This window comes from Lissotriton helveticus, chromosome 11, assembly GCF_964261635.1.
Source record: "Lissotriton helveticus chromosome 11, aLisHel1.1, whole genome shotgun sequence".
Taxonomy (NCBI): domain Eukaryota; kingdom Metazoa; phylum Chordata; class Amphibia; order Caudata; family Salamandridae; genus Lissotriton; species Lissotriton helveticus.
The window spans coordinates 200,402,590-200,423,306 of record NC_136072.1 but is presented as its reverse complement, the minus strand read 5'-3'; the positions used below and the strand labels follow the sequence as shown (position 1 = coordinate 200,423,306).

Here is a 20,717-nt window from a genome sequence, read left to right as displayed (position 1 = left end):
TTCATAAATATGACAAAGAAAGAACAACTAGCCATGACAAACTTAAAGGGAAGAGATGACCTGATAATAAAATCCAGCAGATTAAGGTGGGGGTGTTATCCTTTTATCCTCATCCGACTATCATAAGCAATGCATGGACCTGTTAGCAGATGAGAGATACTATAAGATTCTCCCACCAGATCCAATAGAATGACGCAAACGGACCATAAGCATAATGACGGAAGAAGCAGAAATTTACCTCTGCATTTCGAAAAATGAGGCAGATTTCCTCAGAGCCTTCCCCATTTCACATGTAAAATTGATTCAAACTATAATTTGTCACCTGTTAGACGCCACAAATTAGATATGTATCTCTATATCAGTAAAAGTTGAAAAAAATTGATATAAATGGCTATACCACAAAACACTTCCAGGATTAGTTGACAGGTACTTGCAAATCTACATACAGAAAAGGAAAGCATACACACATTTTATTGTTGCACACAGGGTAAATTATTTAGAGCGAACAATTGTCATTCCTGCTCAAAATGTAGTGCCTAATAAATGATTTCAAATTCTGAATAGCACCCAATTCATTTGTACCCCTGCATTTAATCTCCTGAATCCTGCACCTGAATCCTGCTGTGTTTCTCCACTTTGCAGGCTAGTAGATATGGTGCTGCTGCTGTGTGGACATTGACACTGTACTGGGTGACACTTTCAGCCAGTCAGACCCTTTAATCAACAACGCATTGCATTCTAGATCTTGCATTTCACATTTGACAATGTAATGCATTTCTTCAAAGTCCCAGCATGAAAAGTGCATTCCACTAAAAACACAGGACAGGCTGAAGGTGTCACACATGACATTGGACCACCTGATAAATACGAATGTTATTTTATGCTATGTTTGCATGCAGAAAGTGCTCCCATACTATTGTCACTCACCCATGCATATGGTGGCAAAACACTCCCCACGATAACCTGACTCTCCACCGTGGAAAGACTAAAACATGTGACGTTTGGCATGTGCACTGCTATCCTCAGAAACCTCTGAAACAGCCATTTTGCTAACTACTGAATTAATAAAAAGAGTTTTCGAAATTACATATAATTTCAATTCTTACAAATTCTCTACATTGTGAAAATAATTAAACCAAATTGGAACACATGCTTATAAAATGTGCATGTCTAGACCTAGCAGACAAATATAAGTAACAAAAGGAAAAAGACAAACATTTTGAGGCCTATTTGCCAAGGTAAATATATGTGTGTATATTTACTCATTGGTATTTTTACTACTACACTTTGGTGCAACTCTACACTTTTTTGCTACTCACCATTCCCGAGTTCAAATTTCCACCTAAGTGTAGACTTGCATCTCCATCTCCTCAGAAACAATGACTCCTACAGCCGGAGCCGTTTTAAGGCATGAGCAAAGTGGGCTCTCACCTAGGGCCCCAGCCTTTTAGGGGGCCCTGATAGAGCTAGCTATGTTCTTCAGAGAGTCTTGCCCTGATGACCTTGAATACTTTTTAAACAGATTGTTGTAAGTAGCCTTTTTCTAGCATTTACCTTAAATGTGTGAGAGTCTATTACAGACATTTTGCAGACAAAATTTATTTGTTTCATGCAACATCCACATGAAAAGTTTTTTTTAGATCAATTCAGTACCTCACATATGGGAAATAGGAGGTTGGGACAGAGATTATTTGCAGCAATATTAGTGAGCTGCTTGCTGTGTTACAATACTGAAAACACACATCACTATCTCTGAATATCAGTTGTACACACATTTAGAATTGACCCAAATGGTCATGAAAGAGCTGAAACTGGATCATAAAATCAAAGCTGTTCCAAACCTGAACACTTTAAAGTGTCCCAGTCCCCTAAAATAAGTGCTGGTGGTGTTCACCAGCAATCCCCGGCACAATTCACACACTGGATAAGACAGCTTTCTGGTACCGCTTTGGCCTCCATAAGTGTGGCAGGGTATGCTCAGACGTGAGTCCCTTGCTCACTTTGCCAATGGATTCAAGCAAGCCGGGCTGAAGACGGCTGTAATGCCAGAAACCGGTCCTCGGAAGCTTGTTTCCGGTCCAGGGAAGGCATGGCTTGGCAGTTCGGGCTGGACTTTTCCCATGAGGCACAGGGTCAGACTGATTTGCATATAGCCATGTCTGAACTGGGGTGGCAGAGTGGGCTAAAGAACGGTGATGGATCAAACCCAGATCTTTTGACTGGGTGTGAGTGTTTGATTGGTTCAGATGCTCCGTCCATCACCACCCCCTTTTGTACAGCTTTCTGGTTACGCCTTGATGACTTGTGTCCAGTGTGAGCAGTCTCTCTCACTATATTATCATGGTGGCGGTTATGGCAGAGTAGGAACATATGGATCACAATAGCCATTTGACACTTGTGACACTTTTACAGGTCACTTCCTGGCTCAGTGCTAGAATCCTGCACTCATCGAATATCCCTTAGTGCTGGAGGAAGAGGACCAGGTTACCCAGCGCCAAAGGAAATATCACTAGTGTAGGCGAAGGCCCCGGATTGCCAAGGAATGACAAAACAAGATCTAAATCACTTACCATGACAGAGCTCGAAGTATTGGCTTTGTACACCTTCCCAATGGAAAGAATAAATGAAACCAACACTATAATTAGTCCAGTCCTATATCCCAACATAAGTATACAGACTGCATCACAAAATATTTCCAACTGATTTATAAGCAGCTAATTCTGTGATAGCAACATTTTATGCCATTGCAAGGTAACTGGATGTGACTGGAGCTTCTGATTGCACCCACATTGCACATTGCACAAGTACCCAGGGGTGGCTCCTCCGCTAAGGTGGAGGAACGTTTTCCCACTGCTCTTAGAGAAGTGCAAAAAGAAAAACTAAAATGATAATAGCATCATTATATTATCATTTTATTTTTTGTAGCTATGGGGCTAGGTTGGGGGGCGGGGCTGGTGTCACAGTGGGGAGGAGTGGATCATGCACCTAAGTCTGCATCATAGTTTGGCCTGCCATCTTAGGCTGATCAAACAGTCATGCACACTTAGTATGTTCTCCACTGGGCTATAATACACAGCCTGGGTGGAGAACATGCACAGGGTCTCCGTCTGAGCGCTGAACAACGGCACTCAGACCAATCACAACGCTGTTATCATGGTGACAGCAGCGTCATGATTGCCTTAGGGGAGCCTGTGTGCTTCCTGGACTCATCAGGAAGAGAAACAACGAAGGAGGAGAAACAGTGGTGTGAAGAGGTAAGTGTTTTTTAATTTTGTTTTTTTCAAGCCCCTGGCTCACCACCCCTTTTCCCTCCAGCCGCCACTGCAAGTACCACCAAATGTTAGGGAATGAGCGCCCAGAAGACAAAAAATGCGGCACACTGTCAGCCTTCAGATTATGTGTGATGCTGACCTCTGCTTTACTAATACTGTGACCGAATTCATGACAGCTCTCACGTGAAACAACTGTCTACCATGCACTATGGAGGCTCGTCACCCATGCAGTACTTTGCCCCCTGACATGCAAGGCAAAAACCACTCCTCATCATGGAAGGGCCACTTTAAAGGGTTTAATACGCCATATTCTATCCTAATCTTTGTGTCACAATTCAGACTATAACACCGTAACAACCCTATTTATCTCTGTTTGACAGTCAGGTTGTCAATCTAATGCCATTTCCACTAATTCATTTCAATCAATACTTTTTATCCGATCATAAAAAGCGATCATAAAAGAACATCTTTGAAAGTATAAATATATTTGAAAGATGTGCATTATTCATTAACAAATTAAAACAAATCAAAACAAGCTTTATTCTGCATATAAATATATAACCAAGAAAGCATACTACATATATTTTTTAAAAGAGCAACCATCATAGCATTTGGGGGAGAATACAATGATGTCACAGATTTACACAGGAGCGTATTTCATCATGGATGTAAACAACGGTATCCTTAAAAACTTTCAAAAAAGACAGAAAGTGGATTATACAGAGCTTCACTAAACTCAATAAAATACGTACAAATTTCATTTAAAAAATCAAGGCAATAGCAGCACGATATTTATAAAAGCCTTGAATAAAAATGTGTAATAAAAATTTATAAGGAAAATTCAGACTAATCAGATTCGTCATTTAGCGATTCCAGATTAGTGAGATCATTTCTCCCTTTAATTGCATCTGGGTAAAGAGGATCACTGCATTACATATCGATGAATTTTCCAAATTACAAACATGATAAAAGGCAGACTTATAAAAATACAATTTGTTTGATATAAAAAGGGGTCTGTCAATCGATTTTCTGATGTCCCTGTAAAAGTTACAAAAAAGTATAGTGCAAAGTACTCTGAGGGCTTGTACCATTGCACAGGCACTTTGGTAGATTTCGGCTCCACTTTCCCATCTCTGGGAATGCTACTTGGAAGTGGAGTGTACACAGCCTTAATCTTGTCAAGAAGAATCTCTGCTGTACATTTCTAGTAAAAATTAGATATGGTTGTATGCCAAAGAGGAGTGGTCATTCGCAGTATGATTTAACACCTGATTTTATACTAAGTTCAGTTAACCTCTTAGTTTCTCTGCATTTCAGGATTCTCCTCTTGAGCTCAATCTTACTATGAATCTGAATACTCCCAGGATCTTTAAAATGAGTTACCATATTGCACTCAACCATGAGGCTACAAATGTAATGCAGCCAGGATATGTTCCTATGGTGGTCTAATTTGAGGCAATCTAAAATTATTTCTTTAGTGAAGTGGGCTTCTTCTTTGGTGCAAATTCGGTGCCACAGTACAAGGGCTGCTACGCTAATCAGGTCACTTATATAAGGTGTATCTAGCTCCTTATGAACTATATAGGTCGCTGTCGAAGTGGGCACAGATAAAACCTGTCTCAGGAATTTATTCACAAGAGTTTGTAATGGCGAGATATCTGCCATACCCCAAAGTGCTCCTCCGTAGTACACCCCTGTGATGCACTTGCTCCCATATAGCTTTAGTATTTCATGTATGGGCTTATTCCCTATTTTCTCAGAAAATCTGACAATCTCCTCACTAGATCTCAAAAACTTCAATTTGCAAGAATTTACATGTGCAGCCCATGGTCCCTTGCCATTAAAAAGTAACCCCAGATACGAAAAAGTGGATGTTCTTTCAATTTTGGTCCCCCAAATAACTATTCATTAGCAATTTCTAAGGAGAAATAAACTGCTGATAAAAATACCAGAAGCAGCTCCTCTCTGCCCAGCCAAATTACACAAAATAAATTATCCACCTGCATAAAAACAATCAAAAAAGTAAGCTATTACGACAAATAGATTGCCAATTTAAAGAAAAGGCCAACACATGCATAGACATCTAAAGAAGGAAGCATAAGTAAAGTAGTGCTGGTTTCCGCTTAGCAAACCCTAATTTCCTCAAAATCTGAAAAAGGGCAGGTCAAACGTACAAAATAAAATAAAATGAAGCAGAGTCTACGGGACAAATTCCTCACAGAGACAGCAACACATAGGGTCAGTATCATCTTGACCCAAGGAAAAACATAGTTGCCATTGTATCATGCCAATCCGTAACCTAGTCAGAAGTGACCAATTCCAATTATGAGTAACTTGCCCGAGAGTGTGTTTCAAATCTACAGAGGTTTGTGTCAGTAAATATTCTCTGCTGATCAGCCTTGTGAGTTCCACCCTCTTCTGCTCCATATGTCAAACATTCATAACGTTTTGGATAAGCCAGCTCTTATCATTAGAATTTATCTCAAAAGGGGAGAGAAATATTGAGGATCTGCCCACTTTCTCAGCAGTGACAATTTTTATATATTGAAACCAAGGAATGGTGAAGCTGTGTTCACAGGAGAGACAGTACTCTATTATTTATTTGTTCAAAGTTGAATGCTTGTTTCATCATCTAGACACAATAACAAGGGAGCGAGTTCGATCCTCTACAAATTCTAGACCTAGCTCCTGATGAATTACAAAATACAGGTTTCTCATAGGGAAACCCAGAATACAGTTACATACATGATTCTCCTTCACCTGTAAGGTACTTATACATTTGCCCAAATTCCCACTCCAAACATCAGAATTGGGATACATTTCCTCTTGTAAATTTCCATGAGTGTGATTTTTGTGTTTTTTTGCCTATATGAGTGCCCAAGTTTATTAAAAACTTCACTAATTGCACAAAGTGCAATTTCCTGGAGGAGAGACAAGGGCTCTATGAGCAATTAAAGTCAAAGGTCACACCCAAATCCTGTAAGTGAAGGTCCTCTCAATGTGTTTATTTTTAGCTGAGTAGAAACAGGACTTCAGATTTTTTTGGGGCCCTAAGCCATCATAAAGGTCCACAGGAAATTCAATAATAATTTCTCTATGCCCTGTTCATGCAGAATCTCCCACAATTTAGACCTATTAACACTGTCAAATGTTCAGAAGAGATCAATGAAGGCCACGTAAAGTGAACATCAAATCATTTGTACACAATGGAACACTGATGGATGTAAATGTTAGTCTGTGTGCAGCTAGGCTCTTTGCTAATTTTAAAAATCCAGGTAAAGTCCATTAAGTCCTTCATTCTTTTGAAATTAAGGTTATGAGTTATGATGCCAGCTATTTCAACTACAAGGGCAAGGAGATGGTGTCTGTTCAAGAACACAATCGTGGCACTGGTCAGTGCAGACAGAGCCTCGGAAGAAGGGCTGCTATAGGGTATTGACTTCTGATTCGTATCCTGTAACTTAATAATCAAATAGGGATTTTAAGACAATAGTTCTAACCAGACAAAACCACTGAGATGCAAAATATGTCACTATCTATAAAGCCCCTAAGCATTTGAGTTATCTTTATCTTACGTGTACTTCAAGTATCTTCTTCTAAAACCTTGGAATGTGCACATCAAGAGGGTACTAGACTTGTGACAGCTATGGTGTGACAATTTAGGCTAAACTAAGTTTAGGCATGAATACCACTTTCACAAATTCTGTGTAAGAGGACAAAATACTAACTGTGAATTAAAGTCGAGGGAGCCTTACTGAAATGGAAATTGTAGTAGAAATGAAACTGTCTTGCATGTGATTAAGAATCTCAAGACGTCTACTAAAATGAAAATAAAGAAGCCTAAAAGCAAGTAATTAAAAGAAATAAAATATTGGAATAAACAATAAGACCGGAAATAGTGTTTATGATATCCCTGGAATTACTTCTATACCAATCAATCATTCAATGTGTTTTTGCATTAGCTTGATTATCTTAAATTCATTACACATTTACAGAACAGAAACATATGCTTGAAATTTGCATTAGATTGAATCACAGTTTATTGCTTGTTGCATGTTCAATAACACATGTTTTCTAACTCAAATTAAAGGGGTCCCTAAATTGGGAGACAGGGGATCATGACAAGGTAACCAGATAAAACGGGATCTGCCCTAGACCCTGCTGCTGTCCTCTGCTGGAATGTGCCTAGAGCCTCAAGTGCTGTCCCCCAAGCTCCTGGACCCTTAGCTGGTGTCAAAATGTATTCCTCTTAACTTTTCCTGAAACCTAGGACTTAGAAATGTTTTAGCTCCAAAGACCTTCCAAAGGAGCGGGGGCAACCAGCCACGGGGATCTGATGAAGATGCATTGACACTGGATCAAAGATTCAGGTTTTTCCTGATCTGAGCATTTCCAATGCAGCATATCCAATTTGGCGGGACATTACAGAGGAGGTATCATGCCTTGTGGAGCCCTGTAGACTTACCCCACTGGACGAATCAGAGCTCCAAAAACATGATTACGTCCGAAGATAGAACTTCACGCTGGGCGAAGTAGCAAAAATTATCCCAGCAAGGTACCTTCTCTGGGCATGAAATTCAAATTTCTCCCACTCTGAGCTTTCTCACCAAATATCAACAGCTCCACCGAGACCTCATTAGTGGCTATCCGATGAGCTGGAGCCCTTTTTAGCCACAACCTGCTTCTTTGCACTGCCGAGGATTTTTTACTTTTATTTCAGAGACTAAGGGCTCGATTCAATTTTTGGTGAAAGGAATAGTCACAATTGGCCTGGCGGAAGACTTTACATTCACCAGGCTGAGACTACTCCGCCCACCAAATTCATACATGATTGTCTAGCAGGAGGTTATTTATAAAGCCGTTGGCGGACCTCTGTCAACAAGGTTCCTGTCAATGCTTTTTCCTGTTTGTTACAAGACTGTGTCAGAACAGTATTCTTTTTTTCTGTTCAAAAAGAAAATCCTGAAACTAGATTTTCTTTTTTTAAAGAAAATAAGTAATGCTCCCCTTGCCATCGGAGGCTTCTCCCATGTAAGGGGAGCAATACAAAGTTCTTACTGTTCTTTACGGCCAGGTATTAACTGGTGGCAGGAAACAGCAAAAAATGGCTACATTTAACCCATCCAGATTGGGTGGGCGGACATTTAGTCATTTCTCCAACTCCCCTTGCTCCCCAGGGACATTGGTGAGGAGTTAGTCATGGGATAGACAGAGTAGTCGGAAGGGAAAACTCTCGACCAGGTCGAACCTGGTTTCCATATCCCACCCACCCTCCATTTTGATTGGCCTTAACTTGTGCTTAGGTACTGGTCTAGTGCAAAAGGATGACCACAGTGAGCGCTTAATGCTTTTTGGCGCTATTTTTAACCCTAAAAACTTTAACATTCATAACTATGGTTTCCTCTATTGGATTTTTGTCATTTTATTTGTTTAAATTTTTTTATTGGGTTTCATCTATCAAATATCATGACAATAGATCCCAATATATTACGACATTCGTACATCAAATAGGTAAAATGCAGGTCTTATGATCATAGGTTTCATTCCTCGATACGTCAAGAGCTTCGTGTGCCCAGTGTTCGACCTGACTCAGAGATATCATGATGCGTTGGATAGGCTATAGCGTGTTACCTATCAGTAAATGGTGGTAGGTGTGGCACATACCACGCTGTCAGTCCTCTCAGGGCAGTATGTCTCGGTCAGGTGTGGGCTGCCCTTGTAGGCGTAGTGGGTTGGGTTAGTAATGCAGGAGTTTCCCTAATCCTTCGAGATCCATCATAGCTATATGTGCTCCCAATGTATAACTGTGCCCGGATTGTCTGCCGGTTCAACGTTCAACTATTCTCAACTGTGGGGGATCAACAACAGGGAAAGTAGGGTGTTTGGGGGGGTTCCAGCTGCGGCTCTACCGGATTTCTGTTGTCAGGGTAAGTGTAGGTTCTCGATGGGGTGTAGGTGTATATCAGGAGACGCACAAGAGGGGGAGCGGCTGCACAGCCACTGCGGTGTCCGTGGCGCTGTTTAGGGGGGTATCTGGGCCGGCTTACAATCAGGCGCGCTCTCAAGTGTCTTGTGTCTCTCAGATGGTCCCCGTGGCTAAAGGGGCTGGATTGGGTTGTTGGGTCTGGTGTTGTTTACCTGTGAGGGGCTCGGGGGGTCTGTCTCGTGAGTAAAGGTATGTAGTAACTGTGCCTATTCTAAGGAGATATGGTGTTTATGGGTCCCCTTCAGTTCCTCTTCTCTAAGTGTTTCTTCCTCTGTCTTCCCCCATTTTTTCACTGCGCCTATCCAGGCTGCTTCCGGCGGGCCCGTTGGGGATCTCCAGTGCATGGCTATCCCCCTCTTCTGCAACCAAGTGTGACAAGAATAAATATGTGAGCTAAAGCTCGAGGGCATGAATGAATTTTCCCATCAGTAGCCGCTCTGTACCACCCTTTTTGACATCATTTGGGTTTCTCCTTGCCCAGGAGACAAATGAAAACAGCCTATTGATGTTATTAAGGCTGCTAAAAAAACCTTTAACGTGATGTGATGTCAGTACTAGATCTTATAAAGGATATTTTGAGTGTAAGTGGCGACTGAAAAAGCAGTGCAAGTGAAAAAAGTGTGTAAGTGCAAGATTGATTAAAATTGGATAATACTGAGTAGATGTTGGATTTTAATTTTTCTCTCAGTTTTCCAAGTCTAAAAGATAAAGTGCAAAAACAGATTTAACATAATATCTGTGCGCAATGGTGGTCGACATGTTTCAGCATTCTTATGGTAAATACCAATGCTTTCTTCAGGACCCGATGTTAACTACTGCATAATATAAAGTGAAGTAAAAATGGTCACCTGCAAAATCCAGGTCAAGAAAATCCACCACAGACTATTGTCACATCATGTCGAAGAAACAAACACACAGGAGAAACATAAAAAACATAAAAACAAATACACATTAGCATATTCGTGAAAAAATACTCAAAACAGTGATGTTATCAAAGCTTAAAACATCAAGTGATGGTATGTCTTTAGTGCCACTGCGTAAACATAGTTGTACTACTGCAGGATACCATGGCCACTCACCCATTAGTTGTGGTGTTAGCGCTTCACCCCACCTGGCTGCAGCTCAGGTATAGAGGAGCACCGCTCTGTAGTAAAATAAAATAAAGAGACAAACAAAATGCAGGTAGGCTGAGCTAAAATCAAAACATTTGTGAAAGGATGTTATCTAATTGTAGACTGTTACTCGATTCGTCATTACATTGTAAGTAGATAAACTTCTTGAAAAAAGGGTTTTGAATGCCCAGATGGTTGATACATACTATGACTTGGGCTATGTTTATCCACTGATGTGAACAATAAAGTTATCACCAGCCCTCTCCTGGCTTATTACGGCTTCTAAGGGAGAGGCCAATCGGACATTTTGAGCGCATTCGCAACAGTGGTGAGTGCACTTGATTACGCTGTCAGGAGCGCCCCAGACAAGCGGTTACCAAAAGCAAAGCTTCGAGATCTACGGTCTTACAAAACTACTCTTCCCAGAATGCCTAGTGTCACGTGATCGCCGTGACGTGCACGGGCATACTGGGATTCAAAATGGCCGCACTGCTTCCATTCGGTGCCTCCCCAGATAGCACAGAAGCAAGTCGGGAGACACCGACGGACAGGTAAGTCGGTACTAGCACCACTCGTGACACGAGCCTGATCGGAGCTACACTGCTGGTGTATTAATGTCTTTACTAGACGCACTTGCGGCCTCAATGACATGTCAGTGGGATCGTGGGTGCCTGCACTTCTTATACGTTCCTCTGTAGACGCGCTTATGAGTTTATTCGCGTGCAAGGACGATCGTGAGTGCCCGTTTCCCTCACACGTTCCTACTAGCAGCACTCCGCTTTGCTTTTGGTAACCGGTAATTTTAATCAATCTTGCACTTACACACTTTTTTTCACTTGCACTGCTTTTTCAGTCGCCAATTACACTCAAAATATCCTTTATAAGATCTAGTACTGACATCTCATCACGTTAAAGGTTTTTTGAGCAGCCTTAATAACATCAAGAGGCTGTTTTCCTTTGTCTCCTGGGCAAGGAGAAACGTAAATGATGTCAAAAAGGGCGGTACAGAGCGGCTACTGATGGGAAAATTCATCCATGCCCTCGAGCTTTAGCTCACATATTTATTCTTGTCACACTTGGTTGCATACTTGGGTCTCCACCTTAGCTTACATACTTATTGTTTTTCCATGTTGAAGTCTTGTTTTTCCACAGTGAGTTTTGTATTTCTTGACTCCTAGATATAATTGTTGTTATGGTACTTGAGTTAGGGCACATATCTAGTTTGGGTCGTTAAATCTGCCCTTGGACCCTCTTTTAATTGAGGTTGTTGGTATCCCCCTCTTCGCCAGCAGGATTGCTAGGGACATAAAACGGTATTGTACTTTCTCAGTCTTTTTCTTGCGGAATATCCCAAGAGCACAAGCCTCCCAAGTTGACATATTTGTGACCTGGGTCGTGTCTTTACCGAGGAGTAATAGTTGTGAAAATCTGCTAATATGTCAGATTGTGATTGTCGGAGTCTTCCCGCCTGATCTTTAATTTCCGTGATGGGTTTCATCTCTAGGTTTTGTTTAGCAAGCCACGCCAAGAGTGTCCCTCCCCTGTTACCCTCACGGTGTACCTTAGCGGCATATAGCCTGAAATTATATTTACAGAGGTCCCTCAGGGTCGTAGCATAGGCTGATTTGTTAAAATGTACTTTATTTTTGTTTATGATTTTTCTTGTGTTGTGTTTTGACTTTATTACTGTCTGGTACTGCATAAATACTTCACACATTGCCTCTATGTTAATCCTCTCTGCTTTGTGCCATTGGTGCCAGGGAGTTGTGCTCAGGTTTATTAAGTTAGTTTAGTGAGTTGTGGTTATTACTTGTGGTTGGTACTCACTTCCCAAAACTAACACCCCAATTTCTTACATAATATTACTGAATTATAGTTTTCTTTTATTTCTTGCTTGAGATTTCCAAAGCAATTTTTATAGACATGTTAGGAATATATTTCCAACTTGAGGAAGGCAGTAAAGACTTCATGCCAAGCCGAAAATGTTATAGTGGATTGGTCTCATTGAACTGTTGGATTCAGTGCCATGTGTTATTCCTATTTTTGCAGTTTAACCCCTTCGACGCTCATGACGAGCTGGGCTCGTCATGGCGTAGCCTCCTCGCACGCTCATGACGAGCCCAGCTCGTCACGTAAAGTGCGCTTTTTAAAAACCCAGCGTACGGGCGGAATTCCGCCCGCACGCATGCGGTTAATGTATAGACGTACAAAAATAGACTAGCTGCGCTCACAAAGTCTAGTTCACTTGCAATTTCTTGGTTAGTCACCAACCCATTATGAATCTGTGATTTTATGGTGTTCTTGTTTTGTACAATGGAGACCATATATGTGTGATTTGTGCTTGGATTTTTACAATTATACTTTTCTCTTATGATTATGTGATAACTGTTAGATTAATCAAATAATTTGAATAACTGATTCATTTTAATGTGATTGTGTTTATGATGTCCTCAATAATTTCCCACTGCTTTATCATACACTGTCCTAATCTCAAAATCCTTTTCTTCCACATCTATTGGTTATCTCATTTTAAAGGTTAATTCCATATAAATTCTTGCATATTGCTACATTTAGCCCCCATAGAATAATTAACTAGGGCCCTGCAGTCAGTTGGTTTGTGTGTGGAATACTAGAGTTCAATACAGTGTAGAAATATTGTTTTTAATCAGAATAGTGGAAAGTTGAGAGCTCTACTGAAGACAATAGAATATCTCCGGACCTGTAATGGCTGGTATAGGCCTTCTGCTCCAGCATTTCAATGCTTATATTTATGTTTCTCCCTTTTAAATTTAGAACATTGGTCCCTTATTGGGTTAAATGTTCTAATAGCCTTATAGCCCTTCTGCTTTGGCCTATACTGGTCGTCAATGGCCATTTCGCTCGTTATAGTGTTCAGGGTCTTTAACAACCAGTAGTTTTTGTTATGTTACTGCTGCACGTACCCTCAGTAGTTCAGTTGCCCAGTGCCTAATTTGAGCCAGTCGTTTCTGGTAATCAGTAGCAGCACTTAATCATCAACCCTGGCACTTATATCGCAAACTCGACCCAAAGGTATTGAAGAGATTTTCATGAGCATCAGTTAAGGACTGTTAGAATATGTGATTTGCCAGAATCACAGGATTTTGAGCCTACCCAGAGACTAGAACTTGGTGTCCGAGCTCCAATGTCAGCAGCTCTTGCCGTTACGTCACATCCTATCCAGACTTGTAGGGCTTCACGGTTAGTATTCAGTTTTGTTATAGGCGGCGCTAATAGGAGCAATAAGATAGTGCAAACTGCCTCTTGATGAGAGCCCCGGCACTTTTTTTTCACACAAATTAACCACTGGACTCACCCTTCCAAATGTATAACGAAATTAGGGGCATCGATGCATGAAAGAATATTCTTGATTTGAAATTACAGCCTTACAATTTTGCGTGTTCCACTGGACACTAGTAGCAGGGCTAATCAGTGCTTAATTTGAGCTGGGGGTTTCCGGTGCTCAACACTGTCACATAACTGTCAGCACGTGCACTAGTGACAGACCACCACTTGGTGGTGCTGTCTGTTTATTTTTTAATGGAGGACAACTGCTGTGTTCATTACGTCAATTTGCATTGAAAATGAATAACAACAGCCTCTCTTGCCATTAATATAGCTTTCTCTAAGCTGAAATAGTCTGAATCGTTACACTTGCAGGAGTGCAATGGTTAGGTGTTATGTTGGTGGCCGGGTATGGGTGGTGACAGCTGCAGTGGTGTTCCAAAGATGGCCCCAGCACTTAATTATTTACAAATTAAGGATTGGGGGTAATAATGCCTCTAGAGCCCGTCTGCCCCAAGACTCCAATATTTGTTTTTCAGTTTTTGCCTATTTAAGTTAGACTATTTTATCTTCAGTGTGTGGAATGTTCTATTAGCATTATAAGGCCTCAGGCTATACCGGCTCTTAAAGCCCCTGTCTATTTTTGTAGGAAACCGCAGGTGGTCTGTAAAGTACACCCTACGTCACTGGTCTATAAGCTACAGGTGTCAGCCCTTTGAAATCAAAGTGGCAATTCCAAAAGTTATATACACGCTATTTGTGCTCCTCTATAACACACTTGTTTCCAAATGTATTCCAAGATTCATTCAGGACGGCGTGGTCAACTTCGCTGAAGTAAAGTCCTTAGCTTGTCCTCTGAAAGGAACGGGTTAAAGATTATTGTTTTTCCACAAGAGAATCCTTTGCACGCACTTGCACGCGCACACAGAATGAACAGGCTGCCATGGTTCCCATGGGATCAGCTACTTTCGCTTTACTCCCCTCACAAGGCAGCTTTTGTCCCCCCCTCGGGTCTCGGTTTCTTTCTATCATTAGAAGTTTGTGAACTGCGTAGGTGCTGAAAGACGAAGGGTGCTTATTACAACAGGTGTCGACAAATACTTGGGTGTTTGCATGCATTAAAGTCTCTAAAATATGGTATTTTATCAACTTAGACATTGACTACGCCTTTGTTACTAAATAGTTCAAAAGTTTAGTTCAACTGTCAATGTATATTGATAAAACGTAAACTTTAGCTGTAAGATAATTATTATCGCTTTCATAGGCAGGCACTATAAAAAATGTTTTAAAAAAATAAAAACTTTTACATAAATGTCTTAACAATATGGATTCGAAGAAAATGCACGCGCGTTACATTCCTTCACTTTTAAGGCAAGTTTGAGAGTGAGCGATATAATTGGTAAGGTACTGACGTAATGATGCTTCACTTAAGGTCGCTGCTAAAAAACACTGGTACTAAGAGCTGCTTTAATTATGTACTTGAATATATACATAGATACATATCTTAAAGCACTAGAGCGCTGAAGCTTCTTGGCGCATCTTAGTCATACATAGCAAGATCGTTTTATCAGTAACGACCATAGATAAGTTAAATACCCAAGTCCTCAGGCGTTTCCTTAGCGTTAGTGAGCCGCTGTTTAGGAATATTTTACAAGTTTAGGGTGCATTAATTTAAATTATCTCTCATAAGGTTAACAAAATCGGTCTGTCTTGAAAAACTTCAAGAAGCAGAAAAATAACATACATATACGATCAATAAGAAAACAATCTGTTCTTTCTGACACATTTATAAAATGCTGAAGGTGAATACATAACCCAATTTCTGTGGTTTTATTTTGTAAACATTCCATTGAATGACGTTGAATAGGAAATAAAAGAAATCATGCGCGTAACAGTTGACAACCGTCGTCACATTTAGACAAAACGTAACCATTTGGCTAAATCCAAATCTCTAATTCGTGTCAAAACATTCTCAAAAATATTATGTAACAAAAAAACCCACAATGTTAATTTCTTGGGTGAAAAGGACAATACACATACCACAGTAGGTGTCAAAAATTGCGAACATATAATACAGGCGTGTTCTTTTAAAACCAGGACCGACTCTAAAGCTGGTAAATTAAAAAAAAATCTGAAAATATTTTGAGAATTTGCCTTTTCGTGGGCTGAGTCAGGCTGCGGCGGACTTACAATGAAGGGCTCCCGCTGGCGACCGTAGAAGTGTCCCCTCGGCGGAAGTGCGTGTGACGGGGTCAGCACCGTTCGCGTGACCCTCCGAGCACCTTACGGTCACGGTCGCGAGCCCCCCCAGGCACCTACCGCGCGACAGACGCACGAGCTGCTTTTCATCCGCTCTTTTCATAGGACCGGAGAGTTCTCAAGGCTGCTGCTTTCTGCTAACAAGTTGTCCTGAGAGCAATGGCGGAAACACTGCATCATTGTACTTAACCCTCCTAGTCTGAATAACAAACACATCAGCAGTGGCGCTCAAGAGGGGGGGACTACGGCCAGTGTCGTGCTACATTTAGAAAGCCCTGGGGCTGTAAAACAACTTTAGAAGCAGGCGGTTGTAGTTGCATTTAACCTTACTGTAGTGAACGTAAACATTCTCCATAACATGACATACTTTCTTTAAGACTAATTAATATTCAACAAGCTGTTGACCATTCATCTGTAAGCTCACATATCATTTACTTCATCAGACGTACATTTATATGCTTTTATTTGACTTAATTCCTTGCACTTATTTGTGGGACCTAAATACGGTTTTATTGTGGACCTTATTTCTTGTCTAACTTAAACCTATTATTGGATGTACTCTTTCCTTTTGCCATCTCTTATTGCTTGTTAATCATTTGTTTTCATGGACTGTGCACTACACAGGGGGGAGCCACCCTTATCTGACCTCGCAGCAATTTAATAAGAATCACAAATAAATAAATAAATGCAGTGCTTGCCTGTGTACTGCCATCCTATTGAATTCGCAAGACAAGAGAACAGAAACGTCAAGAAAAGCGGCTGTGTCACATGAAGTGCAGTTTTGTTTTTCTTTTCAGAAATGCTTCATGTACCGTTTTGTCATGTGTGCCCGGAGCTGGCTGTAGGCCTCTCGTTGTTCTCGTCGCCACTGCTTGCGCTGTGGCAAGCTATACATAATTTAGTAAAGGAGAGAGCTGTGCTTAGAAAACTTCGGGTGGCGTTCGCGGCAGTTGTCACAGTACCCCTTTCAGCCCCCTGCCTCTGGTATGCGATACTGCCGGCTTATTGCTTTGCCAGTCCAACCAACCGTGGAGTCTGTTCTGTTGCCCTGGAGTTAGGAAGTGGAATTAAAAAAAACACAAATATCTCCCCTTCAATTCCCCCACCTCCAGAACACGCTGCATGCACCCAGACCCTTGCTCAGGAGGATTTCAGAAGTTCAGCAGAGTTGAAACAAGTTGGTAAAGTTTCAAGTCTATAAAAGTTATTTACCTGGAACACTACAAGCAGTTTCTTCATTAATGAATAACTTTTTTAAGAAAAGCTTTACTGAATTTGGTGAATTTTAATGAGTGTAGACAGGAAGCTGAACAAAAAGGAGAGTGTGCAGATAAAGAAAGGGAAAAGAAAGTACATAATATTTGAACAACACCTGATTTTAATAATGCCTTTGCACGGGGTGTCCCTTTGTAAAATGAGGGGCTGGGGGTAACTGCTGTCTCCAGCAGAGGGAGCTCCAAGTCCCTGGTCTCCCGCTCTTTTTCTTCTGGATACACTGCCTCCATGGTCCAGGCTACGCAGTGGTGGCTCCTCCGCTATGGCGGAGGATCTTCGCCCCACTGCTTTCTCACAGTGCGAGAAGCAAAAACATAAAATGATAATAACTTTTAGTTATTACCATTTTATGTTTATTTTGCGGGTGGGCGGGAGGGGCCGTTCTGCTCTGCTTACGAAGTACAGGGGAGGAGTAGTTTGCCAACTCCTGAGTGTGCAATTAATGTTTGGTCGGCCCTTTCGGGCCACCCACACCAGTCTTGCGCACTTTCCCCTTATGGAGAACATGCCCACCCCTCCAGCCCTTCGCTGAGAGCCTTGACACAGGCTCAGACCAATCACAATGCTGCATTACAGCGTTCTGATTGGCTTAGGGGAGGGAGCCTGGCAGCCTGCTTCCTGTTCCTGTTGGATGCCAGAGAGCTGGAGCTGAGAAATCTTGGGACACGGCCTAATGGTAAGTTTCCATTTTTTTAAAATTATGACGCACCCCAGGGCCCTGCGACCTGCTTCCTCCCCAGGACCCCAAAGCTGCCTCCCCCCACCCTGTAAGCAATACCAGGCGTAACTGAGGCTAAGGCTGTGTAGGGGGTGAAGGGAGGTTAGTGGTGCTGTAGGCCGTTTTCATTTTTCATCTGTTCAAGAAAAGGATAGGTCACTCACAACTTAGTCGATTGTCTCTCGGAAGTGACCAGTTGGATGATGGCCCATTGCTTAAAACTCAATGCAGAAAAAACTGAGATTCTGCTGTTTGTCGGAGCTGAACATATTTGGGACGATTCATGGTGGCCCTTCTTGCTAGGTACTGCCCCGAAACCCAAAAAAAACCGCTAAAAATCTAGAAATTAATATTGATCGTTCCCTATCCAGGCAAGACCAGGTAATGTCCAGATTTTGTAAATGCTTCGGTTTACTTAAACTTCTTAAAACACAGTTCAGATGGACCCTGATTGACTGGCATCGCACTGTAGTCCAGGCTTTGATTGTTAGTCGTCTGGACCACAGAAATGCATTGTATATGGAAATGGCAGACTATTTGTTTACTTGCCTTTAGATGATTCAAAATGCTGCTGCAAAATTTATCTGCAGTAAAGACCAATATAGTTCTACCTCCGCCTTCCTAAAAACTCTGCACTGGCTGCCCACACGCAACAGACCTATGTTTAAGCTTCTATGTCATACGGACAGGGCTTTCCATAACTCTGGCCCTTTTCTTCTAAGGCAGAAGGTTGGATTCTACCAACCTTCAAGACATTTAAGATCAACAAACCTTGCCCTGGACAAAACTAAAAGGATTAAGGGGGATGCGGCAGATAGTTGCTCGTTTACCCACTTGGCAGCGGCTCACTGGAATACTCTCCTTTTGGATCTCTGCCTTACCGAGGTTTACCTCATATTTAGGAAAAAACTGAAAACATGGGGGCAGATTTACAAGAAAATGCCGCAGCGTGGCACCACAAGCCCTTTGGCTGCACCACTCTGCGGCACTTCCAAAGCACAGGAATGCAACATATTTACAACAAGATGTTGCATTCCTGGGCTCTCCCCTGTGCTGACGCACAAACAGCTGCCATGGTGCAAAGATGCCTGCGTCATGGGGAGATTGTTTTTGTTCAGGAAGAGGCACCTTCCTGCACAAAAACAATCACTACAGGCATTTTCCTCTTTCGAATGCATGCTGTAGAATGCAGCACGCATTGAAAGAGGAAAAAACAAGGAAGAAATTAAAACATTTCTCTTCGTTGCGCCTCGCTACGCCACCCCTAGGGTGGCGTAGCATTCTGATGCATTTCCAGGTTTACAATTCCTCGTAAATCTGGAAATGTGTCTAGTTCCATGAGTGTTGCATGGGAACACCCACAGCAACACCCATGGAACACCCCTTTCACGCAAAGTGTTGCATTTAAAGGGGTTGTATTTACAAGGACAGGAAAAGTCATGCAGGGTGGTTTTTCCTGTCCTTGTAAATATGGGGCAGTGAAATGCGCCGCAGGTGTGCTACGAAATGTGACGCACTGGCGGCGCAAGGGGCTTGTAAATCTGCCTCATGATTTTTCTCTGTCTGATGCACCCACACCTTCTGATCCTCGCTGCTTTCCTGATGACTATACATACGGCAGTCTCAGCCCGTGGTAGCCCTTTGGGGATGATTGTTAGCATTCTTTAAATAAATAAATAAAACTGCAGATATCACTGATTTCTTTCATGCCTTCCCATAATATAGATTTTATATCAAGACAGATAGCTTGCAATATACATAAGCCTTTATTGTAGCAGGGCACTTATATTCAAGTAAAGACATGTTGGTAAACATTAAGGCTTCCTCTTTACTGAAACCTATAGCAGTGAAATAATACTTACAAAATGTACATCCAACATGGATGCCATAAGAAAACAGGAAAATGGACACAGTAACACTCTATATCTCCAAGAGTTCAATGTGTCGTAGCAGGTCTGCCAATAATCAAGCCGATCACCTTTTATGTACTCTGCTCACTTACAATCCTGTCTTCTTCACACGGAAATAAACAGAAAAATATTCAAGAGACAACCAAAAACAAATGGAGAATTCAAAGGCCCAGGAGATATGCCTGAATGGCAAGGAGGCCAACAGGATTAAGGAATTTCTTTGGATTAATAATCTTTGTTGCTGTGTCTTTAATAGCAGCAACTCCTCTTTAGTCAATGAGATAGATTCTACGCCCTTGGTTTTTGAAAGTAGAGAGTAGATGTGCAGGATATTTAAAGTGCAGTACCTTGAAAAGAATGCATGCAAGTTTGCATTTTGTTATGGCCTCAAGTGGAAGTTATGTCTTTATGGACATGGGTAATGTGGAAGAATGTTTTCCACTGAAGATTCTGGATCATATCTTTGCTAGGGTAAAGTGGTAAGAAGGCAAACCAGACAATATCAACATTCCATAGACAGTTTTTGAAAGAGCCAAGTATTGCACCACTGATCAGAAAACATTAGGTTGGAGAACAGGTTCAAGTTTTGTGACGGTGCATAGTGTTACTTAAGCTCCCTTTGCAGTTTATGCTGCCTGGAAAATCATGGAGAATTTACAGTATATCCAGGTTCGCAAGGATTTCCTCTTTGTAGCAGCTGTTGGAGAAAATCTATCACTGCTCTGTTCAGAAAGCTACTCCTCATTAGGGGTCTTATGCACAAACTGCAGTTTGTACTATGTTTAGCAGCACTACTAGTACTACTCATGCATGTACTACAAAATGCCAATCACAAACTTTCATGCAGAGGTCTGCACCTCTGCCTCATCTACCTTTTATGTG

At 41.6% G+C, this 20,717-nt stretch overlaps 1 protein-coding gene across 1 annotated transcript in view; it reads right to left on the bottom strand.

The window, feature by feature from the left end:
* Positions 1-16,117, bottom strand: part of VEPH1 (ventricular zone expressed PH domain containing 1) — a 1,476,213-nt gene extending 1,460,096 nt beyond the window's left edge. Inside the window, 1 exon segment of the mRNA XM_078667132.1 lies at positions 15,993-16,117. The gene's annotated coding sequence lies outside the window, so the exon portion shown is untranslated.
* Between the last annotated feature and the right edge of the window lie 4,600 nt (positions 16,118-20,717).